A 27,237-nucleotide genomic window follows, 5' to 3' on the forward strand; every position below is an offset into this window, starting at 1 on the left:
CACTGGAGGAATGCGAAATCATTGACGCCTCTTCGTTTGTCTTTGCCCCTATTATGCCTCTCTTTGCTTCACTCGTCGCCTTTCTTTGCTTCACTTGTCCTCTGGACGCCCCACTCCTGTTGTAGTCAACATAGTGCTGGGCGCGTGTGTTTTTATTGCTCCATCATGAACTATTCCCGCGCACAACCTGTACACATTTCTTATTGTGTAAATAGTTTGTGTATATTGCCTCTCCCCCTATACTCTCTTCTTGTCGCGTCACCACTTTCATTTCATTTCTCCATTCTGCTTGCTATCCTTTATTTCCGCTTCCCCAGCTCAGGTGCTTCAGTATCGATGGCAGATGCCGGGGCTAGCAAAAATCTTTTCCTTCCTTTTTATTATTATATTAATAAAACCACTTACTACTACTACTACTACTACTAATACTACTACTACTTGTCCCTTCTTCTCAGATTTACTAAATTAAGCACTGATGTAAATTAACCCAATTTCCGAATTACCACAATTAAAAATCTTACTTAATCAAGTTCCATGAATTGCCCTTTTTGAGTTTTCAAACTTGGCGCCCGGCTTCGCTTTCACATTTGGGGCCATGAGTTGGCGCCGCCCAAGCTTCCGGTTTTGAAATTTGGCCCCACATGTCGCCCTGGCACCGCCCACTTTTTTGGACGTTTTTGGCTCTACTTTTCTAAGTTCCTCACAACTGCTGCGGACACGTTTTGCGGACACGACCTTGTCGACATAGCCTAGTAATGGTTTCGCATTAATAATGAATAAGCGTAATGTATTCCTCTGTCGCTCGTGTTCCCCGTCAAGCAGCAATCTTTTAAATGTGGCTGCGTGTAGTCGTATAGACTTCTAGCGTAAATATTTCATTTGGCCCGTGATCCTTAATCAAGAGTGTTTCATTTGCCAATAACTTTAAAAGCAATTGCACGACTTTTAAAATTTTCATCCCACTCGTAAGGGTGCGATTTAGATCACACTCTAACATTGTGAATTAGGGAACAAAGGTCCGATGATTCAATGAAACGACTCGCCCTGCACCCTGTTTCATTTCGTCTGCTTTGAAATGCCCCCTCTTCACTGGATGACCAAGAAAATACCACACTTTCAGCGGCGGCGTGCCAGGCGAGGTGCCAATTTCGTAACAGCTCACTACACCTGTGCATTCCGTACCTTCACGATTACCAAATTTGTGCTTGTATAAGTTGGTGCCTGAATAAGTTCGTGAACTCTGCTCTCAATTTTTGTGTTCTAAAGACCTCTAGCTCATACAAAGTCAAAGGAGTATTTTTAATGCAACCATATTAAAAATAACGTCACTTCGGTAGAGACATCAACAGCTTCAAATGCTATCGCAATGCCAACGAATAAGGTAATTAGGTGTTGTCGGTATTTTTTTCTTTTGCTTGTGTCTAAAGATGGCAAACATTGAAAGCTAATATAAAAAAGAAAGATGATTTCAGCACTCACGAAACACTTGACTCAAAACGATCCAGCTAATTTAAAACGGTTGAAGCAGAATCAATAGTGGGAGGAGTCAACGCCAAAAGACACTTTCAGAAAACTGCGCACTTGTCTCGTGCCTTGGAACTTTTAGTGGAGACTGCTGTAAAATATGGTGTTCGATAGCACAGTTTATAGCAGTAAGACATTTCGTTGTTCACAGAAGCACCGATTTTAGCATGCGCAAAAGAGGGGTGTTTTGTTGGTTCTGTGCTTTATTTTGTTAGGAGTAGCCAGGAACTGACGAGTGAGGTTTGAACCATAAACTACGAAACAACAGGAGTATTTATTCTAAGAACATTTACGCCACCCTGCACCGCTTCCCCAGAAAACTTCCTTATGCGTGAATAGGCCGTGTTGCCGCAACCCTTCAGCGCCATTCTATCTGCGCCGGGAGAAGCTTCTCCACTCCTGAGCGACGTATGTCAGCTTCTCCTAACCGCATTACCAACGGGTATCTGCGCCAAAACAAGACGTGAGCGCCAAGGCACCACAAACACACGAGCGCCCCGAGCAGACCCGAAAAAAGGCGCCAGGAAAAACATTCGAGAAGAGGAACAGAATAACAGCGCCGTCCCACAGCTGCGAACGGCAAGGACAAGAGCCCAATATCTGCCCTAAATTCGGCCATCCTTGCTTCGCGGCTCCTTCGAGCTATGTTAGGCCTAGCATATTGATTTCGTTTTCATTGCTGGGGTGTTACTTTCCAGTCTGCACTTTTCTTCTATTTCTCTCTCTGTATTGCGATTTTTCGCTTCTTTTTGTACGCTACGGTTATCTCATCTGCGCTCTTGGAATGACCCAGGCCGTCAATACCGACCCTGATGAGAACCTCAGGTCGTAATCAAGTTATCTCCACCGAGGCCACCAAAGGGGAGGCATCGTTTATCACAGAGCCATAATTGACTCATTTGCTTTTCTTTCTTTTTTTCCCTCCACCCGCACTTCGCTCTTTCGGTGTTGCTGGTGGTTAGAGCATTCACTCTAACTGGGTACCACTGCTGGCTAGATCTAGTTACGGGATCCCAGCTTCATTCCCCGGGAGCACTCATTCACGGGCCACAGTCGACTTTTCACTGCGTGTTGCGAAAAAAGCGCGCTCACTCTTCAAAAAAAAAATATGAGAGAATGGTGCTCTTACTAAAGAAATAAATTTTGAGGCGCTAAGCTGTAAGCAGCAATCAACGTTGCACGGCTGTGCGGATTTAATGGAGACAGTTCAGCAGACCACTCGTCTGAAGAAACGAGTTTTTAGATCAACTAGTCAGTCCTGGTTAAGCAGACGTCTTTTTGGATGATGTTTCCTTTAAAACAGTTCAGTTCTTGCAGTTAGAGGCACTTTTTGAGACGAGTAGTCGTTCTAATAAATGTGTCCTGGATGGCATCGCCACCAGATGAACCCATAAATGTACGAAGTCATCATGCCGTCTTTCAAGGCGGTGACGTGAAGGCTTCAAACGATGCAAACTTGACTTTATACATAGACTTTAATTTGGAAAGATAGGTAACACACTAACCACGCATCAGCAAGTTTACGAGCCCCACTCTTTGTAATGTGTAAGTGACCAAAGCCATTTTCGTCACGAATGATTTATTTAAATCAAATCCTCACATTTTGCCGCTTCAAGCGGTACCGATACGTATACAAAAATCACGTAGAACCAACGTTTCATTAGAGATTTCGCACCGTCATCATTTCAGAAAACAAAAGAGACACTAAAACAGCTCTCGAGTTGAAGAATCGAGCACTGCATCCGCAGCAGAGGCCTTGTTCAGAACGATAATAATGGACAGCGAACGATGCGTCGATCCCACGGTAATGCCTCAGAATCACTAGACTGCATCACTTCCGTTAGCGCTTCTCGTATGTAACGTTGCGCTGATCCATTTCCTCGGCTTGACTCTTCGCCTCTTTCCGCCGCCATTGTTGTTCAGTTCGCGCGGCATACCGATGGTCCGCCGCACGCGGCTCGGCACTCGTCGAAGGAAATGTTTCCATCGCAACAAGAAACCAGCATAACTTGCGCCGTTACCGCATATGGTTAAAGTCTAAATGCGAACGAACGCGCAAGAGCCCGCAGCACTATCCCATTAGACACTTTCAGTTGGACGTGCGCAGAGAGCTTACTTACGAAGCGACTCTGAGGGTTACGAATGAGCATGGGCAGAAGGCTACCTATCTCAGCGCGTCTTGCGGCCGTACGCAGGCTACATACCACAGCGCGCGGGCTACGAGCGCGTGACGGGATGCGGGGACAAGATGGCGGCGCGCTGCTCGCCGGCTTCGGATAAGTACACGCCGCCGCCGCATTTTTCGATGCGGCAGCTCGCTCTAAACGGTGGCGTTCGCTTTTACTTCGCACACTCTCGCCAACACGCAGAGGTACAAGCGACAACTGGCCCCTGTCTTTCAGATAATTTGGCGATTTTCGAGCTCTTAGGCCTAGACATATGGATAAGCAGTTCTCTACCTTTTAGTAAGTTGCTACATTTTCTACTACCTGCGTAGTTTACTCCTTGGAACAAAAAAGGCTCGGAGTGCGCCCACCCTTCTCAATAATAATTAAGAGATAAAAAATTATTCAACCCAGCTTTGAGGTAATTTGAGTTCTTGTCACTAGATGGAGGGGCTGTGCCCATGTGCACTTGGAGGGCGCTACAGCATGGCAAAATAAAAGTTCATGCTTGCGCCGTTTACAGCGCATGAAACGCAGTGAACGATGCTTACGCTGGCTTACCGAGTACGCCCAACTAAAACTGTCTATCATCCACACACGCACTGCGCTTCCGTTCACCGGCAGCGCTGCACGTGGCAGTCTGTTCTCCGCGCCGCTTTCCCTCTCGTTCTCACATCCAGCACACGGCGCCGCCTCGTTCTTTCTTTTCCTCCGCACATACGGCTTTCCTCCTCGTCACTCCACTCTTCATTCCTCCTTTCCACACTCCATGTGCCTTTTGCGCCTCAGCCGCTTCAGTCGACCCACCTTTCTGTCGCATTCAAACAAGTACTGTTCTTTCCAAGCATCTGTTGTAGCTGTAGCGCAGAATGGGCTTATTGGTGCATCTTCTGTGACCTACCTGGTTATAGAGGCCGATGTTATTTTAATGCCCTAGAGATGCACATAAAAATCAAAATACCTTTAAGCCATTGGGGTGCTCGACGCTGCAGGTAGGAAACAAGTGGGTGCACATGATTTCGTAACCGTTGAAGTGAACGCTACGTGCACAGTGCACAGATTGAAAGAACTGAAATGTTCTTTCCGGTGTACTTGGCGACACAGAGGTCCCCGTTAACCTTAAGTTCATCTCAGAGAAGAGTGGTTATGCTAGCAACGCTGTATGGGACTAAACAGATAACTCGTAAAGAAGCCTAGCGGCCACTATACCAAAGGTGAAAAGAGCAGAAATTAGGATGCTCAGATAGATGTGTGCGATGAAACCAAGTTCATAGTCCGGATGTCACAAGTGTTTAAAGAAAGTCACATATGTCGAAACAAAATTTCAAGAATGATAGATGTGATGGTGTCGTCATTTAATGGGAAATGACGAAGAATACGTTGGCAGGAAGATGAAGGGGCTTGAATAAGATGGAAAGAGGCCGAGAGGACAGCCTAGGGAGAGGTGGCAAGACAATATGGAAGAGGCGTAAGGGTGAGTTAGACTAAGAGAAAATGTGTTAATGATAAGAGCGAAGTGGAGAGGGCTCATCAAGGACAGCGGCCACATATAAAAATGGAACAAGGCTGTAAGCAAGGAAAAGAAGGATGAAAAGCGAAAGGTGTAATCCAAGTTAACTTAGGCCCAAGTAGGACTGTTTTGTTCTCTTGAGCGATTGCAGATACAGCAGACATCGGATTCTCCAACGTTATCAGGGAAGTCTAAAAACTTATGATAACTGGGGAACTGCTCAGAAAGCTATTCCTCAACACAAAGCAGCCCGCCGATAAGCTCACAAGGCTATGAAGGTGTATGTCTTGACAGGCTGGGACGATAATTATGAGTTAGCTGTCGACTGCTGTAGAGAACGTTTAACGCGCCTGCCAAAGCGCAATCTTAACGTGCGCATTAACGTGCGGCTCATGGAGCACGCTAGTTCTTTAAAAAGGAAATAAACGAATCTAGCGAAGCATTGTTTCACGTGCAAATGCACGCTTTTTTTATGGCACTGATGTGACGTTCGTTCATTCCGACCAGCGCACGAGAGAAGTAGCTGAAGCCTTTCATATTATCAGAAAAAAGTAAAGGGTGCGTGACTACGCCATCTGTCCCATTATCTCTTCGAGAAATGAATATGCTAAATAGTGGGTAGCGGTTCTGCAGATGCACACATGCTTTTAAAGCGGTTTTACCTTTTACCAGGACTAGCAGTTCCTTGACATTGCGCACGTGCGCTGTTTTTTCGTGTGAGTGTATATGACGTACTTTCTACTAATAAAAAATCAGTTGTGAGGTCAGCGCTGCTTTATGTGCCTCGTTTCTTTCTTGGTCTACGTGTGTTTGCGCTGTTGAACCACCGTTATGCGCAATCTCATAGGTACGTGCGCCAAGATCAGAGCGACGGCCGCTGAGTGTGGGAACCACCCAGTCGCGATACGTAGGCTGGCAGGTCGCAGTAGAGAGTTGAGTAGTTCTGTGTTCTTCAGCGTGCGCAGCTCCGAATATACCTGACGCTCCGAGAATGCGGGAGCTGCATTTGGAAAAGGCAGGAGAGGGGGCGGAAGGGATGGAAGTGGGAAAGGAGAATGGCTGCAGCAGCGACTTCACGAGTATTCGTCGGGGTCACTTCGGAAGAGCTTTTGCTGGTTTCGCATTGTCGCCTCGCAACATTGCCCTGTAATGGCTCACATAGTGCGAAGTTGCCCTTCTGTGGACTACTGGCCATGTAGGAGCACCTTGAAACGCAAGAGCAGATTTAAATGCAGAGCCGGCCTGTGGCAAACATCTGTTTACATCATACGACTTGCTAAACTAGGTGCTATACTCTACCTCTAGCATTTCACGCACAAAGTATTCGTACGTGCCCCCCCCCCCCCCCCCCGCCGACTTACATTACTTTGTGTAACTATGTTGTTAAACCAGAGTGACAGCTTCAAGTAAAAAAAAAACAATATTCTGGCCTGTTTGAAGCGCTCAGCATGGATAGGACTGTGAAAAATGTACCTATAAACAAAACTTTAAAAGAAGCCCCAATTTAAAGAAAAGGAACCATTCGCTGTGCGCATACCGACACGAATTTATTCCAGTGCGTGCTGGTTTCGGCCGCCGTCTTCCATGCTGTCGCGATCTCTCTCGTATGTCACATTTAGTGCGATGATTTTGAATGGGCTAGTTGTTTTCTACACCGTAGATTCCGGCACACACTCCGCACCCGGTGTTTGGTTTAAAGGGCTCGGTTTTGGGTGGCCAAAAAATTCCTGTCAGTGATCATCCGCACATGCTACACAGTCCGCCCCCGGTGTATAGCCCGCACCAGGTACATAGAAATGGTTTAGGAAATTCATGTTTATGAGCGATATTGAAAAGAAAAACTACTGTGCATTGCGGACCTATAAATAACTCGAAAAGCCCGACATTCTAACATTTAAAAATGTATAGCCCGCAGCCTAGATACCAAATTTTATCGTATGCTGTTTAGGAACACAATGCGAAAACATAAAAGATGAACACAGTAGAGAAGACCGAAGGGACATGCGCTGTCCCGTCGGTATCGCACATAGCCCGTCCGCCTCAACTCTTGTGCTCCTATTTTATGTTTACGGAATAGGTTCATAATCAGTGCCTTGGACCGAAGAGCTAAGCAAAAAGTTCGCATATTTCTGGGCCTCAATTCATTCTTCTTCTCATTCATTTGCGCCGAATGCTGTTCCTCCGTAAGCGGCATCTTCCTATTAACAGTGCACACTCATGACCGCAAGCGCCTTTCATATAGGATGTTCCTCTGCATGGGTAATGGCGATGGTATTGCTTTCATTGTCGGCGAATTTAGCACAAGCACTTCCTTCCGTGTCGCCGGCCACGCATTTGCCGTCTCTCATGTCGCATGGCTTCCGACCACTGAGCGATCTTCCCGATCTATTCTTTTCCTTCTTCTCTGATTACCTTGCATCCACACGTTTACGCTCTAGCTCTCCTTAGACTGCCTGCATAGCAACATTGCACTCTATCGAAGCCACATCACACATGAGAAAATCTCTTGAGCTGGCCTTAGGAATTTTTCGGTTATAAAATACCTTCTCTGACAGAACATTTCGGGGAGCAGCAGTTACTTCGTAAAATGTACCTGTGATAAACGAGACACAAAACTTTATTTTAGAGCGTTATCCAAATCCTGTGCCCTTTAAAAGCAAGCTTAAAGCGTTACTAAATAACGCGCATGCGCAGTAACTCACTGCTTAATTTTGATGTCTACAACCACCTGCATCCTAACATCTCCCGAACCACCACCACCACCACCTCTAAATGTACCGCACAAGTTCGGCTGCCATCCCTTACAAAAATTTCTTTAGTCAGTCTATAGACTGTCCATAGACTTCTGTCTATGAAGTCTCTAGACTCTCTATGGACAACCCATAGAGAACAGTCTATAGGCAATACAAATCCTACTGACAGTCTATAGAAAATCTAAAGATTTATGCCCATACACTTTTAGTCGACTTTTCTCTATAGAAAGTCTATAGACTACGATTTGACAGAAAGAAATATCTATAGAAGGCAATAGAGTTTATAATAAGTCTATAGGTTGCGAAGAGATCATTTTTGTAAGCTATGGTGCGTTGCAGACAAAAGATCACAAATACCACTCTGCTTGACACGAGCGTTGGCAGCAAAGACGAGACTGTTGCGGTACAACAGAAAGCATTTGTTTTTCCTTTTGCTTAGCCTGTTTTGTGAAGCAAACCACTCCCTCTCATTTCAATTCCCCGGCTTACGGCGGTTAATAGTTTAGGTCAAATCTAGCGCGCCGTAGCCATTTCCGCTAAAGTAGGCGCCTTCCCAGCAGCTAGTTACCACTTGGTGCTGAAAGCCGCCAAGAGGAACGGGCAATTAGCAGGCGCCCAAAGTGACGTATATATATGCAGCTGAAGGGAGAATCAGCGAAAGAGGTCGTAAATTACGGTTAGCCCAGGTCGCCTGACGGTCCGCGAGAAGACAAGCAAACGTGAATGCTGGCCGCCCGAGAAGAAAAAAAAAGAAATACATCACGGCTCTGCTGCACGAAAACCGAAATAGAAAATATGGAAGAAAAATAAGAAAGCACGCATTTACGCGGCGCCGCAGGAGATAAACACGGGCGACTTTGCGGCTGCTGATTTGGTCAACGCGGCCTAATTAAGCCCCAGGGGAAGCTAGCCGTTTGTACGGCATTGCAGCGCAGGACAATTACGCACAGGCAAGAGGCCCTGTAAAGAGAGGCAATAAAGTTGCGTGTGTCTAAAAGAAGAAATCATGTAGAAATTGCAGCAAAACGGGAGGGGGGCGTGGGGGGTGGGGTAGCAAGAGTGTGCAGAGAGGTCAGTGTGTGGGTGTTGGGACCTTTGGCTTGATGAGCACTGCATTATTGCAACCTCGCTCTTATATATGTTTTACCACGCATGTGTCGGAGGATGCACAGCGTTACATAGCGGGTTGCGCAGTGCCTTCGTTGAACAAGCTTTCTTTGCTGTTACCGTGCCCGCGGCTTTGTAGGAAGGCCCGATAAGAGCCCTTGCCTTGCGGCTCTGAATGAAAGTATGAGGTCAAAGTTGACCGGTGCATAGGAAACATATGGCGTAATTCGGCCTCTATACATTTCCTGGCGTCTTGTAAGCGTTCCTATAGTTAGCCGACAGAACGTGCGCACGGGCTTTCGCAACGCCGCACTCGTGATAAGGTCCATTCAAACGCTCGAGGTATCTGAAGAGGATCTGCGCATGCCATGAGCACGTCTTCGTTAATTAACCAAACCGCTAGTTCCCAGGCTATGACTTAATGGCGGTATATTGTCTGTCTTCTTCCGGCTTCAAGGAAGATTACACATGTCTAATGCATTTTATTTAGTGCACAGTGCATTTAGCGCAGAACCGGCTGTCGACCACTTTATGTCGTCGAGTGGATTGTAAGAACACGTACTAAGGAAATCATTCTGCAAAAAAAAAAGTTAATGACCAAAGACACGAGACTGAACTCTATGCGAAGTAGGAACGAAAAACGGAAACCATCAGAGTGTGTACTGAAAAACGAAAAATAGTGCGGGGGTGGAGGAACTTTTTTATCACGGTAGCAAATGTGGCTCTATAGAATGAGGTTTTATTGACACGCGTGTTCCCGTTTTTCCAGCCTAGGCTGGGTGCTCGAGAGAGAGAAGGACATTTTTGCGTGCCAGATATAACGCTACACTCTAAACAGAAAGGATTAACAAAAGAATAAGCTCCCCCTTCCTTCTTACATCCATATAGGATCATTCGTGTTTAGAGTGTACGGGCTTCTAACAAGCTGGAGTACAGCGAAGCTGCGTTGTTCAAACCGGTGCAATGACGCTTCCCAAGCTTGTTGTACTATAGACAGAGAATCGTCTTCACGACTCAGGGATACAGTCAGTTCATTCATATCGTTAGTTGAAAAGGAGATGAAGGGAGAGCGCAAGCCCAGATGTGCGGATGCAAAAACATTGCGGCGGAACATGCATTGCAACCTCGTCAAGCAGAAGTAGCAGCTATAGTGTCCGCAGACGGATCCTGCGTTGAGAGGAAAAGAGTCGTTAGAGCTCATTAGATGAGGTTGTTATTAGGTCCCTGAAGTTGTGTGTCTGTGTCTCATACTTTATGCAACATAAATTTGTAAACTTTTGAATTAAAACTTTAAATCTTTCGAATTGAGATTAGCAGGATTGTTTTAATCTCTATTTTTATCACGGCTCCTGCGCCTATGCCCGCCTCTCTTCTCCTGCCCTCTTCAGAGCTCCATTGGCTGAAAAACAAACCGTCAGTTTCTAGTGTCCATGAGCAGCTCAGGATGGTGACAAGTGCAAGAGAAAGATGGCAGCGCCTGTAAAGGATGCCCCTACCACTCGCACTCGCGGTGGTTACCTCGACGAATCCGTTCGCGCCAGCGTCGCCTGCGTTCGTTCGTTCCTAGCCAGTTTTCTGGGTAGCAGACAAATTTTCTTGCACTCCTCAGGAGGCGCCACGTCTCGTGAAAAGGGTTAATTTGTTTACGAGTCCATATTTTCAAATTTTGGCTCTGCTGATACAGTCAGATGTCGAAACTATCAAGCGATAACTGTGTCACATGAGAGAAACCCTAAACGGTAACTTCACATAATGCGTTTATCAGCGGACAAACTAATGAAATAGAACCGCGGTAAAGAATCAGGAGCCTTGCTGCTGAAGGAAGCAGATTATTTCTGGAATGGCTGCGGCTGCCAACAGGATCTGCGCTGAGAAATTTGGTAACAGAGTTAGGCAGGCCATAAAACAAAGATATTTCAAAGAACAAAGTTGGTATTGCTGCAACAAGTTTTTTTTTTGCATTCCAGGGTGTTATTTGCAACTGCAATTTTCGGTTGGCTCGTTTAGCCATCCTGGAACAAGCCAACTAGACGGCCGGAAAAGTTAGATTTGTGTTAGCCAACTGTAATTAGGAGGAATCATCCAAGGTGAAGTGGATTTTTTATTAGGAAGTCACCGGATCAGAACCAATTTTTTTTCAGCCACGAGGGTGCTCAGAAAGCTGCACACCTTTATCTTGTAGCCGTTGGCTGGCTCATGTTGATGCTAATGAGTACTTTACACCCTAATTCATGAACTAGTCCGCCTTAAGGGTTTATTATAAATTAACAAGACTGGTTACGACTTCAGTGCATAATGAATAAACTGACCTATTCATTTACGCTATTTAATAAAGTTCTTCGTTCGAAGTTATTCATCAATCTTCGCCTCGTTCTACCATCTGCTAGCCGTCCTGGCTAGCTTAGTAGAGCGACGGCCAGGGTAGACGGTGCTCCCGGCTTTGTTCCCTGGAGCACGGCAAATCTTTCAACTGCCAAGGTTCTGAAAAAAATTGTAGTCATTTGACTGCGCTTGGGTAGATGCTAATGAGTGATGATTCCCTAATTGTTAGATTCGCTTTATAAGAAAACAAAAACCCAAATCTAAGTTTACAGAGAAAGCCTTTTTATGCCTCAGGAAGGTGTCACAAATATGTGCATATATAGACAAAGTAATGCCTGCACATGCATTAATTTCATATCATGAGATGAGAGCGAGCGCAAGGGATGAATAAGATTAGGCAGCCGAAAAATAAGACTGACAGCTATCGATTCACAGGACATTTATAGATAATTAAGAATTACACGAATGGAAACTTTGATGAGACGGTAGCAAAGCACAAGCATTGCTCGCCTCTGCGAATCAACATTGCTTGCCGCAGGCTTTAGCACATCTCTGGGCAAGAGTATCGAACATCAGGCTTTAAACGAACAAAGATAGAGAGATAACTTCATGAATGCGAATATATTAATTATGAAGGGCCTAATGGGCCTTCCATATGCTAAAGAGAAATTAATGCAAGTACCGCAGATCATTAAGAACAAGCCTGCGTCCACGACAGACTTGTAGTTAGCGAGCGCTAAATGACTTCAACGGAATCACCTTTTGCAGCAATAACGTCAATTTGTGAACCTCATTTCAGAATAACCTTAGCAGTTACCCGAAGGAACCTGACAGCCTTTGCTTCAGGAGTGCCTTTCAATGTTGGGCATGGTGTAAAGCACATGGGGGTCTTTTAACAAGGCAACAAGAGCTTCACAGTTTACTACAAATAATATACAAGGTGACTACCACCTATGTATTAATGTAGATCAGTATACGGCGTGTTTTTAGAACACCGCACAAGACACGTGTGCACTATGGCATTCGCGGAGTGAGACGACCCAGCTGCCAGATTTGTTCGGTGCCTTGAAATTCCGCATTTCATAAAGTGAACTAATTTCTTTCCTCCTCTTTAGCCACGTAACTTTTTCTCAGAACCAATTCCAACTTCGTACAAGTGTCCAGCACAGTACAGCCACGACGGATTGCTTCACTTCGGAAAATGATAAAGCCTGCATCGGCGCGATTCCCCGAAAGTCCGCAATTTGTTCTCGCCCTGAGCGTATTTTTTCACGGAGACGAACGATAGCTCTTCCTTCAAGAGTGACCGATTAAGCGTTGCGAGCGCTGCGGGTTTGTTGACGACCTGTCAAAAGTTTCGCTGTTGAGAATAACAAAAGCGAAGAGAGAAACAGTTTCATCGACTGTTTCGCAGCTTTCCCGAAAAAGCGCTGCTGCAAAGCCAGCAAAAAGAAAAGGCCGTCTTGGAGAACCCAAAACCAGCGACAGTAAGAAGACTAAATGAATGCTGCTTGTGGGTGGGGTGGAGCGACTCCAAGAAGTGAGGTTTATTTAAACTGAGGGGGTGTAAACGGTTCCCGAGAGGCACATTACTCGCATTCGGACGACAAAAAAACCACCTCAGTATGGTACAGTTCCTAACTTGGACAAGCAATAAATATCTCCCTCCCACACAATGTGACCATACAATCTCTCAAGGTAGCGAATGGGTATCCAGTTTACCTGTGTATATACTGCGGCAAAGGCAATGTAGCGTTTTCAAGCAGACCCCGTCACCTAAGGGCATTAAGCCACATTTTCAAGGCGCAGTGCAAAGACATATCTGGAAAAGGGAACGAATAGGCTTGATTTAAAATTTGGCAGTCCTCCACGTGAGTATAATATCTGGCAGACGTTCCGTAAACGTGCACTTCGAACTCAGCGAGTCTTCTCTTCAAAGCGCATTGCGAGTAGATTTTTTAAATCATAAAACCTGAAAATTCTTCACCCGTGTTTATAAAACATGAAATTCCACTAAAGAGGCAGCTAGAGACGTGACACAGTGCCTGTTTTTCTTTATATAAGAATAAAGATTCTTGATGTTCTCCGAATAATTTTCATCCCATGAATGCTAAGATTTTGTGGACTGCAAGCTCTTCACCAAGTCTGCCTCCGGAAAGAAGAGCATTCATGTGTTGTTTTTTTCCTGCATTTCACTCCTTATACTGGCTGGTAGTTGTTTGTTATTCTGCACTTATGCGTGCTTTTAGGTACGCTGGCGCTTGTTTCCTTAGTAATGAACGATGTAACTACTGGCCCTGATTTTTTAACAGAAGACTAAGATAGGTTATTTAAAGTTACTAAGAGCAAAAGGATACCACTTCATCAGAGATATGGCTTGTTTTTACAGCAATATTAGCAAAGTTAGCCTCGGTTCCAGCTCCTTAATTCGGTTTCAGCTTCTTTAAATTACTGTTCCACCGCGCTTTCATTTCATGTGAATGCTAATACTGACATAAGAGACTGGAGAAAACCTGAGCAGTGTAAGTCACAACAGTTTCAGATACGTAACGGCGCAAAGCAACACCCTAAACATGGGTCAACCATTCAGAGGCTTCATTTTGCAGCTAGGTGCTTTTGTCGTCGCCTTTATCGTTCCGGGTTCTTCTGGGATCAGTGCGTGTGACTGCGGCCGCCAAATTGTTCACAGGTTTTTTTCCCATTCTTTTCCCACAATTTTATATAGCAAGACCCTTTCGCCTTTCTAGCTTCAGTGTGGTGTGCTAAGGAAGAGATCAAAGAAATTAGCAATGACCGATAATAAGAGCATGCAAACCTAGTCCCGCCAGTGGGCACTGAGAGACAAGACAGACTAATTATACGCAAAGCTGTTCATAATTAGATTCGTAAAATAACGGCCATAGGAACAGCAGCAATCTTCCCCCATGGAGTGAAAATAAGGAAACGGTTTCAACTTATAAATAAAGCTACTCGTCATCTAACCTTGGGACTTGAAAATAAACTTTAAAAAATGCCGAAATGGAATCGATAGCCTTAAGAAAGCACAGATTAGGGTTTACATCTTAGAGCCATTTTGGCCTAGGAGCCTTTAGCATATCTAAAAAATCATAAGTCAGCTCTGCGCTAGCACATTTGGCGAAGCGCGGAGGCTATACTCACAGATACATGCGCGCCAATCTGCCCGAACGAAACCACAAGACGCACTAAGGGAGGCACCAATTACATGGAAGCAGCAGTCAAGGCTACTACCACAGGAGTCATACTGTCGCGTAGCGAGCTTCGCAGGTTTCGTGCGCCAGTTTTTCCAACAAGCTGAATGCGTTCTTCTCCCCGCTGTGCTACTGTTGCTGTCTATGCGCTCGCTGCTGTGCGGGGAGCCATTAGAGAGGCTCACACCCCGACATTTGCCAGAGCCGTTTTCTCTCTGGCTCTTTGTAGGCAGGCGTTGTGCGACCCCTACCCGGCTTTGTTCGAATGCTTAGTTAGAGTAAAACGCACTGAGACGCACGGTTAGGTGCCTGCAGGGGGACAAGGCATTGTCCGAGACTCCAGAGCGGGCGCGCTGACCCCCCGTGGTTTCCAGGAGAGTCGCGCGAAGTGATTGCTTCGGGCAGCACACTGCCCGGCCGACCAGACGCGCCGGAGACGAGCCGCGAGGAGGGGGAGGAGGAAAAACATTTATTCAGAGCACAAAAACTGGGTGGGTTCAGTACGAGAACCCATTGGTCGCCATCATAATCCGGCCCCTCTCAACCAGCAATTTCTGGTCGAGTAGGCTGTGGCTATGAAGGGTTGCCTCCCAGCGCTCATGAGTCGGATCGGGATTGCTGTCCAAGTCTGGGTTTTCTTGACATTCCCAAACCGCGTGAAAGAGTGTGCCAACTGCTCCACAGAAGGAGCAGGACGAATTGTAGGTTTCTGGGTACCATTTACTCATTAGGTAAGGATTGGGCAGAGTATTAGTTTGTAGTCGCCTGATTATGTGCTCTTCATATTTACTTAGGGTTTTGTGAGGAAGAGGATATTCCCTTCTTGTGATCTTATAGTACTCCGTAATTTCTGCGTAGCTTAGTAAGGGTGAGGGGTTGTCAACTATGTCAGAGAGAGGCTGCGTGCCAGATGCTTGGAGGAGGAGAGCTCGAGCAGCTGTGTTGGCCGCCTCATTGCCCGTCGTTGAGAGGTGCCCTGGCGTCCAGAAGATCTGGATGTTGGAAGAATTAGACCTTTCCAAAATTTCCCAACACGGAGCGCCAACGCGGCCTCTGAGGTAATTGCGTACCGCTGCTTGTGAGTCGGACATAACCGTTGCCTCGCTGTTCTTTGATATCGCTAGTGCGATAGCTGCTTCTTCAGCCGATGTGGTATCCAGCGCTTGGATAAGGCTGCTTGCAATGATATCTCCCCGGGGTGAAACTGCTGCAATTGCCGCGACTCCGTTAGCGGGTCCAGCCGAATCGACGTAGATCGTGTCCTTGTTTCCATCCCAGCGCTTAGAGAGGTGTCTAGCTTTGGCTAGTCTCCGTCCTCTGTTATATTCCTCATCCATGCGTTTTGGTATGGGGTGAGTCGTAATGTGTGATCTCATCTGCATGGGCATGTCGATCTTGTCAGCGACTTCCCGGGGTGGACTGATTCTCAGCTTCTGTAATATTTTCCTGCCAGGCTTAGATGTTGAGAGCCTGACAGTTTGATTTACACGGTGGGCCTCTATTAGTTCGTCGATGGTGTTATGGATCCCCAGCTGTAGTAAGCGCTTAGTGGATGTGCATAAAGGGAGTCCCAGCGCCGTCTTAACTGCCTTTCGAATAATAACATCTAGTTGGTCTTTTTCCTTTTTGCTAAGCCGTAAGTACGGGGTGGCGTATGTTAGTTTAGAGAGAATGAAAGCCTGGACTAATCTTAGGGCCTCCTTCTCTCTTAGCCCATTTCTTTTCTTGATTACCCGGCGTAGCATTCTAGAGACTTGTTCGGAATAGGCTTGGAGCTGTCTGATTGTAGTGGCGTTAGTGTTGCCGCTGGGTATGATGGCTCCCAGGATCTTGATCTCTTTCTTGATCGGAATGCTCATACCCTGGACCGTAATGGCGACAGAGGGAGTGGACGGCAAAAGCCCCGTATTTTGCCTCTTGCCACGGTCGATCAGGAGTAACTCTGATTTCTCGGGAGAGCACGTTAACCCATACCTCGCCGCATGCTGGCACACGACATTCGCTGCTTCCTGAAGCCGGCCTTGAATTTCCCCTTCATTACCGCTGCAACACCAGATTGTAATGTCGTCGGCGTATATAGCGTGCTCAATGCCTTGGATGCGGTCTAGCTTCTCTGGTAGCCCACGCATGGCCAGGTTGAAGAGAAGCGGAGACAAGACCGCTCCCTGCGGAGTGCCCTTGGAACCTAGATTGAACGGAGAGGAGGTCCGATCACCAATACTTATTGACGCTTTTCTATTGGAGAGAAAGTCCCTCACGTAATTATATGTGCGGTCACCACAGTTGACGCTGTTAAGCTCATCCAGTATTCCCTGGTGGTTGACATTGTCAAATGCCCCTTTTAAATCGAGCGCAAGGATGGCCTTGACCTGACATCTACCGGGGTTGTCCAGAATGTCCTCTCTGATACGGAGGAGAATATCCTGTGTAGACAGCTTTTCTCTAAACCCGTACAGCGTGTCAGGGAGGATATCAGTCTTCCTCAGGAGTCGCTTCAGTCGGGCGTTCACGACCCTCTCGAACAGTTTACCCAGACACGACGTCAGGGAGATCGGTCGTAAATGATCAATATCGCATGGCTTATTGGGCTTGGGAATAAATCGCACTAAAGCCAATTTCCAGGAGTCGGGGATCTGGCCCTTGTGCCAGCACTGCGTGTTGAAGTATTTCACTAATTTTCTTAAAGAGATGTCATCCATATTAAAGAGCATCTTGGTGTTTATCTGGTCCGGTCCAGGAGCGGTGTTCTTGCGCATGACTTCAAGCTCCGCCCTCAGTTCCTCAACCGTTACGTCTTGGTCCATCTCTTCATTGGGTGCACCGGTGTACGCAGGGAGAGGGTACGAGGATCCCAGATCGAGGAATTTCCGTGCAAGTTCTGCAATGAGGGCTTCGTTGTCCCCTTTATAGCTGTGCAAGGCGTTACAGAGCGAGTCTGTTTGCTCTTTCCGGTTTGAGTTCGGCTCGATAAGGGATCTGAGGAGTCCCCATGCTTTAGCCGTGCCCATTTTACCGTTGAGCTCAGCACACAGCTTGAGCCAGTTTTGGTTAGCGAGGTTATGTGCGTAGTCATCCGCGTCTTTGGTGAGTTCTGCAATCTTGGTGTTCAGCTTGCGATTTAACTTTTGCCTTTTCCACCTCCTTGTCAGAGATCTCCTGGCTTCCCACAGGTGTAACAGGTGCGGGTCAACTGCCGGAGTTTCCTCCGTGGTGTTCACTGTCGCAGAATGCCTGGCGACGGTTTTCATCTGCAGCGCTGTCCATGCCTCAATATCTGTGATATCTTCGTCCGGGAGACGTGCGAGTTCCTCTCTCCACTTGTCCCAGTTCACAATCTTAGCCTTGCCAAATGGTTTCCGACATTTAACTCCCTGAACAGTGCAGGATATGATGAAGTGATCACTGCCCAGGGACTCACCAGTGTTAGACCAGGTGGACTGCAGGCAGTTTTTCACAAGCGTGAGATCGGGACAGGTGTCTCTGCTGACGCTATTACCCGCTCTGGTGGGATGCAGGGGATCCGTTAAGATTGTGAGCCCTTCTCTTTTAGCGATCTCAAGGATCCTCCTGCCTTTCGGGCTGTTAAAGTGATATCCCCATGCTTGGTGGGGCGCATTGAAATCACCGGCTATGACGAGGGGGTCCTTACCTGCCCTCTTGATAAAATTATTAAATAGCGTGGCTATCTGACGACTTGAGTCCCTGGGGCGACTGTACACGCTCAGTATGTGCAAGCTGCGTTTTCCCCTGTGTTTGGGAAGAATTTCAATGTAAGCGTGTTCGATATTTTCGGTTAGCGGTTCTTGCAGCGTTGCGGTAAACACCTTGTGAACTAGTATTCCTAGGCTATGCTCGTCTTGGAAACTTTTGTACCCCTTCATGCTGATGACCGTATTTGCTTCTTGAAGTACTATTACAGCAGGTGGCGCCTCCGACGTGTCGATGAAAAATTGAAGGCTTGCTTTTTTCTTTTTAAAGCCCCGACAATTCCATTGCCAAATAATTGTTTCCTGTCCCCTATGTGCCACGGTCCTTATTCGTCCTCTTCTGGAAGGGGGTGCCTGTCGGCATATTTGGATTTCCTATTTCTGAAGTTGCATTCGTTGAGTTTCGATTTGAATTCGTCTCGGACTGTGGCAATGGCAGAGTTTATGTATTTCCTAGTGTTGGCGGACTCGTTTGCGAGCTCGTTTTTGACCATCTGAATAACTTGTAGGAACTTTTTATTCTGCTCCTCTCTGTCAGCCCTCAGCTCTGCAATGACGCGCTCATAAACTGACTGTGAGTTTGGCAGGGCTTCGGGTGTTTTGTCGTGAGTTGTTTGTGACTGCAGCCTGATCAATTTAGGTTCAGCTCGCAACGCCTCGTTCTGTTTTTTTTTTGCTGAATAATTTCTGCTTTCAGGTCGTTAAACTCCTTAGATATCGCGTTTCCGGGGAGGGATGGAGGCAACCCAGCATAGCCCACCTTTACGATGGGTCTTGAGTCTTCTTGCTTCTCAGAAGACGGTCCGCGTTCTCGGGTGCGTGGCGTCTCCTGTGCCGGTGGATCCGCCTTAGGTGCAAAGGAGACCGACCTGGTGGTCCCCTGCTCTTTATGATGTCTTGACTCTTCCGTTCCGGATCGGCCTGACGAGTTGCGACGTTGACTAGACTTAGATCTTGACCTGGACCTGGACGTAGAATTGGAGGCCGCTCTTCTGGATTCCTTCTTGTCGAACTGCTCTTTTCGGCTGGTGCGTACAGCTGCCACGTAGCTCTTGCTGGTGCCACTGGTTGTCGGTTTCTCTTCCTGATCATCGAAATGTTGATGTTTCCTAGGCTTATTGATGGGATCCAGAAACTTTGCTTTGCATTCCCTTTAGTAGTGTGTGGTGATTCCCCTGGCATGCCGCACAAGTTGGGGTGCAATCGTGAGCTTCCCCGGGATTCAGCTTGCCGCACGAGTCACATTTCGATTCAGCTGGGCTGGGGCAGACGTCCGGTCTATGTCCTTCCCTGTCGCACAGTACGCAAAACGGTCTAGTTTTCCTATAAAGAAAACATTTTCGCTCGATCCACCCGTACGTAACAAAGAAAGGAACTTTGTATCCACTGAACAGTATCACCGCTGAGTTGGATCGGCCGAGCCTTCGGACGCCTAATATTTCGTGGGTTTCTGAGGAAAAGTCTTTCTCTAGGTCTCTGTCTGATGCGTTGGGGTCAATCCCGTGCACCACCCCTTTGCATGAGTCTTGCGGTGTTCTCACGTAGGCATTGAGGTGGTACTTTTTCCCGTCTAGGTTGACGTGATCGATCTTCGCAAGTACTGTGGCGTCTTCGACATGGGAAGTTGCCGCGATGATGATGTTTTGCTCTTCGATAACTCTGATGTAAGGTTTGGCGCGTAGCGTCTTGCCACGTAACGCGTTTTCGAATGCGACGTTAAGTGGGTGTACACTCCCACCCCACATTTTTAGGTCCAAACGGTCTTTCGGCTTGATAATCACTTTAAATTCATACTTGTCGAGGTCAGGCAGTCTCGGGGGCCTTTTGCGGCTCGTGGGATCCGCTGCTGGTGACTTCGGGTCGTCATCGTATGTCTTCGGAGCCCAGTGCCCTTGTGCACGCTGTCCTGCCCTGAGGTATATCGTCTTCCATCCAGGTTCTGGCTGTGAATTATCAAAGTTCCCCTCGCCTTGTTTGCTGCTGCTCGGAACACTTCCGAATCCTCCAGACTCGGGGTCGTAGCCATGGGTGTGGTCCACATCCATCGTCGAAGCCGTAGCGGAGTAGCTGCTCGCTGGTCAGGCCGAACGCGGCAACGGACGCCGGGCCCGGTGCCGAAGTGCTTGCGAGGCTTAGCGATCCCACGTTTTCGCTTGGGCTTTAAAGTCCCGCATAATGCCAAGAAAGTCACTTCTTGGGATCAAAGCGTATCCACGAGTAGTCCTCGAAGTTATACGTCTGATCCGTACAAAAATGTGGAACTGCGAATGGACCTTGCGCGCACAGGACGAGAAATCCACGGAGCGCAGACAAGCTGCGTCCGCTCAATCCTATCTCCAGCGTTCTCCCTCCACGAGCCGCGAGGGCTGAGAGCGCGGTCAACGGGTCGCGTGGTGCACCGACTGGGAGGTTTGCGTTCCCTGTGTTTCAGATGTCGTTTTGTGTGTTTGTATCTGTGTGCCAAGCGGAAATGCGCGCGTCTTCGTGGAATTTGAGCGGTGCGCTCGAGTAAACAACCTCGTGGGCACCGGCGCGCTATTGGCTGCTTTCGATTTAAAGAAATCGTTCTCATTGGCTTCGACAACCGCATTCCCGATTGGTTACTGAAAGTGTCCCGAGGATCCTGGGCAAACGTATTTAAGAGGGGGTTTTGGCGCGAAGGAGGAGGAGGAACGGCTGCGGTCCTGCTGCTCGGGACCTCTGCTCGGATGTTGCGCGCCCCTTGGTATGACTGACTGCGCTATTATTTACTCTTAGACCTTTTGTGTCAGTTTGTTCAGTTTAAATGATGTTTTGGACCAATTTTAAATAAGCCAAGTTAATTCATGCTACCCATCGACACCTGCTGGTCAACTTCTTCGAGGCGGCGGAGCCATCGTTCCGTCCCGACGTACGCTTCGTTACAATACCATCAAACAACCGCATGAAAAGCGCGAAAACACTTCAGTCGCTCGTCTGTCGTCGGCACATTAGTTATCTTATGCTTTCACGCTTGTGCAGGAGCACTGGAAGCATAAGCGAGATGGAACACTTCTCCGTCACTGGACTGCATAAAGCCGGATCGGCTGCTCTCATTGCGCAAGTGCGAAGAATGGAGATCCGACAGCGATAGATAGGCCTCTCTGAGCCTCTGCAAGCTCAGTCTGCACAACAATGGGAGGGCGCGCAAGCTCTGCTCCGCACTGACGCGCCCCTTCGTTTCTCCGCATTATGGGATTAGTGCAACGCACGCATCACTCGCTAGTAGAGAGGCGACGTCGAATACAAGCGTTGTGCCTTCACCTCATTGCCTGACCGTGACAGCATTCTCGGTTGCGTCAGTCCTGATAGCAACTACGTCTTATGCAGAGCTGGATGCCCGGATGGATTATACGAGCATCCACTTTGAAACGCTGTTTTTTGGGCGCCACCTAGTTCGTCTTTTTACGTGTTTTCTCTTTTCTAAATGATCTTGTTCTCAGAATCCGTTGGTGCGGTAAACTATTTGCCTTTTCTTTATATTAAGGTGACTTTTTCTTATGTTGTTCAATCAGCGGTCAAGAAACCACCTTTTATTTATGCGTGTACGTGTGTGCGCGTGTGCACACGTTTAATTTTTATTGCTTTACTTGTTTAACGGCTCCGTTTAATTTTATTTTTCGCCAAACTTTACGCACGCCGTCAGTAAACCTGGAACGCTCTTTATTATTGACCAATACGGTTTGATAATTTAATATCACTCAACTTGTACGCAGTAATCTTGATTGAAAAATCAAAGAGTCAAGATCTCTTAACACGTCATAACCCATGATACGAAACCAGCGCGGTTTTCCGCCGCACATGCAGAATCACGCTGTCAACGACTGAACGTTTTGCCTGCTACAACCACGCCACGTTGTCTGAGTGGTTAGGACGCTCGACTGCTGAGTCCGAAGACGTGAGTTGGAATCCAACCGCAAATGCCGCGTTTCGCTGCAGACGAAACGCAAGGTGCCCATGCGCTGTGCGATGTGAGTGAGAAGACTCCCCAACGGCGTCCCTCATCCGCAATTTTACTTTGAGACGTTAAACCCCCCATATGATATAACATATGCCGTGCCTACTGTGTCGGTATCACTTGAGCGTGCCGGGAATGCAGAGTTCGTGAACATCTCCTCCGTCAGGCTGCAGACGTTCGCTTAAGGGATCTGAAACTGAATCAAGCTCGATTATGAGCATTTTAAAATGAAAAAAAAGAAAGTCTTGGGCAGGGTTTGCCTTTGGTACTTTCATATTCCTCCTAGTACTCGCATAAAACCTTCAGAAATTAAGTCTTTTATATCCTTCAAAGTTTGCTCCGGCTCCTTCAAACTGTTCAAACAATACATAGCTGTCAGCTTCGCTGATGGTGAAACGTTAGAAATTACGAGCACTAACGAGAAAAATAAAAGCAGCCACAAAATCCCAGGTTGCTAAATTTCAAAAACATACCAGCGGAAGAGAGAATGAAAGCATCGCGCACAATCCATAGAGTGCAAAGTCCTCAAGGATCCAGAAATGAGCAGTCGCCATCTTGGAAGAAAAGCAGAAACGACTCCCGCGTTTCGTCATGCCCTATTGTGCTGAGTGAACAGAACTATGCGTGGAAGCCCTGCACACGACATTAACTTCTCTCTTGGCGCCGAGTTCCCCTCTTCCAACGCTGTTCAAGTTTTCTTTCAAGCTATGATGTCGCTTAAACCCTTGAGGAGTGTTTCTAAAAAAAAAGTAAAAAGAACTTGATGACGACCGAATCATTTTGAGAGCATATTCAAAATACAAGTTCCAGGGCAATTACTCAACGCATGATGCAACTGAACGGATCTCGGAAAGTGCCGCTGCTGTTTTTATGTCGCTATAACGTCCCAAATTTTTTTGCAATGGTTTACCTCTTCATTTTACTTCTCTTGCTGTTCGTACCACTCAGCGGAGATACGTGCATGGAAGGTATGACCAGTACTTGGTCACTCTGTATCCTAAATTTCGCAGATTTCGTACTTCGTAAGAGAAACGGGAAACATTGCTGGGCCTAAAATACTCTCTGAGCTGTCCTCTACTCGTTCGCATGGTGACTGAACAACATGTACCCATCTCCAAGAATCGTGCCGACACTTTAAAGAAAACTCATTCATCGTTTTTCACCTCCGGAACAGCTTTTTTCTTTGCATAAGTAGATGTAGTTCGGTAACGCTGAAGCTGTTCAGTATAACTACAACAGCTGTGCAGTATCAGTATCATAATAACATAATTCTTCACCGCTTTTCAGGAGATGTGGTAGCATTATTAGACACACACTAGTCATATTTAGCAAACACATAGCTTCCTTCAGAATCGAAAGTACTCCAGCGGACATAAAGCAGTCTATAATTTTGTTCTTCTGTGAAAGGGACACCCGCCTTTTGACGGGAACCGCTTCACCCAAAATCAGAAGGCAGCCGGTCCGCTCGGGCCGCCTCCCCACACCTCTCGTGACATAACCAGCGGCAAGGACGAAGCCCAGCATTGCTTAGCCACGCGTCGCGCCCTGGGTCGGATATTGGTACGAACGATCCTGTTTACGGGTGTCCCCAGGCCGTCATTCAAGCGTGAGCGCGTTCGCAAGCACTCGTCCTGACACGCCGAAGGCGGGCTCGTCGGCGGCAGGGACACACACATAAGCCAAGCATGTACATGGGCAGCAAGCGTAGGGATGGGAGCGCGAATGGAGAAGGAGCGCAAGGGAAGTGAGGGAGGGAGGGTCATGCCAAAAAGGCGACTGCAGCTGGAACGAATACCCGTCAGCGTATCTAGGTATCCAGTTTGCAGGAGGCTCGCTAAGCCACCCACGCAAAACACTGCAGTGGGCTCTGTTGACGAACTGGCTTTGCGCTCTATTAGAGAGCGCAGGCCTTCCTGATAATCGCCGCGCGAGACGGTACGCACTCAGCTGATGAGTGCACTCCGTCAGGCTTTGAGAGTTTCGCAAGATATCCCTGCTTCGGAGTGTGGCGCCCCGAAAAGGCAACGCATCTGTCCATGCATGTCACTGCGCTCAGAGCGGAAGCGCAGAAAAGGATGGGGAAAGGACGTGGAAGATCTCGGGGACAGGACCAGTTGTTGGAGCGAGACTTTTTTTTTTATTTCCTCGCTTGCGCCAGACTATCGGGAAGCTTGGACACGCGCGTGGCCCGTTAATCAGGGTTCCTTGAAAGCGCTTCGTAATTAGTCCTGTTTGTCCCATAAACTGCGGGATTGCCCAACAACGCTCCTCGGCGCGTGCTTCAAGTCCCACGCGCGACCAGTGTTGTCTCTTGTGTCGTGCAGAGCTTGCGCGTTACTCTGCATGCTGGCAGTCGTAGAGTCACCCGGCGCACGACTGGTTTTCTGTCAGTGCAGCAAGTCACGCTTGCTAGAGTGTGTAGTGTGAATATTAACAGATGGCGCTTCTCCGCCTGCTTTCTCCCGCTCGGGTGTGTAGGTGCCTTTCTGTCGTTGTGAAATCGTGCCTCCCAGTTACGTTTCGTTCGATGATGGTGCAAGCTGTCGCCGTCCACTTATCGCAGGGGACGAGATTTGCATCTTCGGCATTAAATGCTTCCTGCACGCTGCGAAAGCTTCACAAGCATACCGGTTTTGTTAGAAGATGTAATTTCTATGAGATAAACACGAATGATTATTCATTTGATACACCATACAACTCGTTATTTCTTATTTATAATCGTGCGTAGGTGTTGATCGTTTCGTATAGTCTCAAGGCGTTTCTTCTTTGATAATAAAAGCTGGAATTTTTTTTTTATCTCATTCTACCATTGCGTACGTGTCGAACTTGCTTCGCATGCGCGCTTTGCCATGGTGATGAGTTCTGAAATACGTTTGGCATGTAGCGGGATGCAGGGACAGTAGAGGTTGTACAAGGTAAACATTAAACAATGAGCGGATAACCTTGAAGAGAAATTGCGTTCCATAATAATTTTCTCGTAAATCACTCTCTCGAAACATTACTTGCACGCACAGATCAGGGCTTTTAGGTACCCGTATGTGCTCTCTCACTGCAGTAAGATGAAGACAAATAATTTTAACTTTGAATACATAACAACTCAAGAGATTGCAAGGAAAAACAGTTATCTTTTTTTAGATATCAGTGGAACTACTACAACAACGGCAGATGAGAAATCTCCATAAGCGTCGGGCATAAAGAAGGAAAAAATAATGTACATATAAAAGTAAGGTAAAAGTGCTCGAGAAACGACACTGAATAAAACCAACAGATATTAAAGAAAATAGGTAAAACTTTGCAAGTGTTGAAGGAGTATAGACACCTAACTTTTGGATGCGTGTTTTTTTTTTCTAATGAAGCGTAAGGTATTATTATACACGGATTACCACCTGGTATTCTCCTACGAATGAATGAATGACTGACTGACTGACTGAATGAATGAATGAATGAATGAATGAATGAATGAATGAATGAATGAATGAATGAATGAATGAATGAATGAATGAATGAATGAATGAACTTTATTCCCGTCATCATGGGGCCTCACGGTCGGGGCGCAGCAGTTCGGAGGGGGGTGCCTCCCAGCAGGCTCTCAGCACCGGAGACCGCGGAAAGAGTCTTGTAGTATGATGTCTCAAGTTTACGGGTGATGAGTCTTTGCTGATCTGGGTCGTGGCTCCGGATCAGCTCTTCCCAGGTGGCAAAGTCTGGGATGCTTTGTGATCTGGCCCCAGGAGCCTGAGCTCTGCAGTAGCTTCCACAGAATGACTTCGCAAATTCACTTAATTTGGGAGTGGTATAGGTTTGACGCGTTTCCGAAGTGGACGCACAGAACCATGGGAAAATCGTCTGCCAGTAACTTCCGTTTCCAAACTTCTTGCACATACTGCATTTTGCATAGCAGTTGTCGTACATGCATGCATCGTTTATTCTCTCATTTGTTTGCGCTGCGACACCGCTTATTGCACACCATGACCGTAAGATCTGCGCGTGCAACGCATGAACGCGTCCTGAGCGCAGAAATTAACAATAACTAAAGTTATGAGTGTTTTCTCGTGGTTATAATATGTCTGCGTAGGCTAGCTGTTCTGCCTATGCACGGACGTCGGTTAAAGTAGTTTAGCCCATCGGTCATTATATATTTGTTTTTTCGTCACACTACGAAGGAAACGAAGGGCGGAAAAGTGCGCAGTTTAGCAGACGACAGATGAATCTTCCTCACAGCAAGTAAAAGGTGCAAGTGGGCTAGAAGGTTATCCATTCATGCCACTGTGAGCAGAGCGCGTCTCAACACATCGCGCTGCGTGAGCATAGAAAGCCTCCTGCCATTTACATTATTTTGGTTGGTTGCATTTCGTGCCAAAGCACAAGACGAAGCATAGCAGAGTCGATGTCGCGTTGGTCTTGCGATGATGAAATGCAATCAGTGGTCTTTCAGTGCAAATAAATTAGTGTAAGAAGCGATATTAACACAGCGACCGCTGTGAAGCAAGCGAGCGGGGGGAGAAATTTGGAACCGGAAGTAGCGGTAGCAGACGAATTTCCCATGATCCTATGCGCTGAATCTAAAAACGCACCTCACCCATTCTCCTACGAGCACTGAATAATTTAAAATCGAATTTCTTTCTCAGTCTCGGTTTCAACAGCCGAATGAGGAGTGCGACGTCAAACAGTAGTTTCATTTCACGTGAAAGATGAAAAAACTGCAATATAATCGCTGCTTCCACATTCATTGTCATTCTGGCTCTCATGGAAGGCTGTCTTCAGCACAGTGCTGAATTAAAGCGATGAATAAGCGATTACATCGACGTTTTTTCATGCCTCCCAGCGCATAAAAACACTCTTTGACATCAGAGCCGTCGTTCGGCTGTTGTAACCGAGAACTGAAACAGCATGACCGAAAAAATATGATTATTAATTATTCAGCGGTCCTAGGTAAATACGAAATGGTAATTCATGCATAGTAA

Source organism: Amblyomma americanum, chromosome 3 (assembly GCF_052857255.1).
Source record: "Amblyomma americanum isolate KBUSLIRL-KWMA chromosome 3, ASM5285725v1, whole genome shotgun sequence".
Lineage (NCBI taxonomy): Eukaryota > Metazoa > Arthropoda > Arachnida > Ixodida > Ixodidae > Amblyomma > Amblyomma americanum.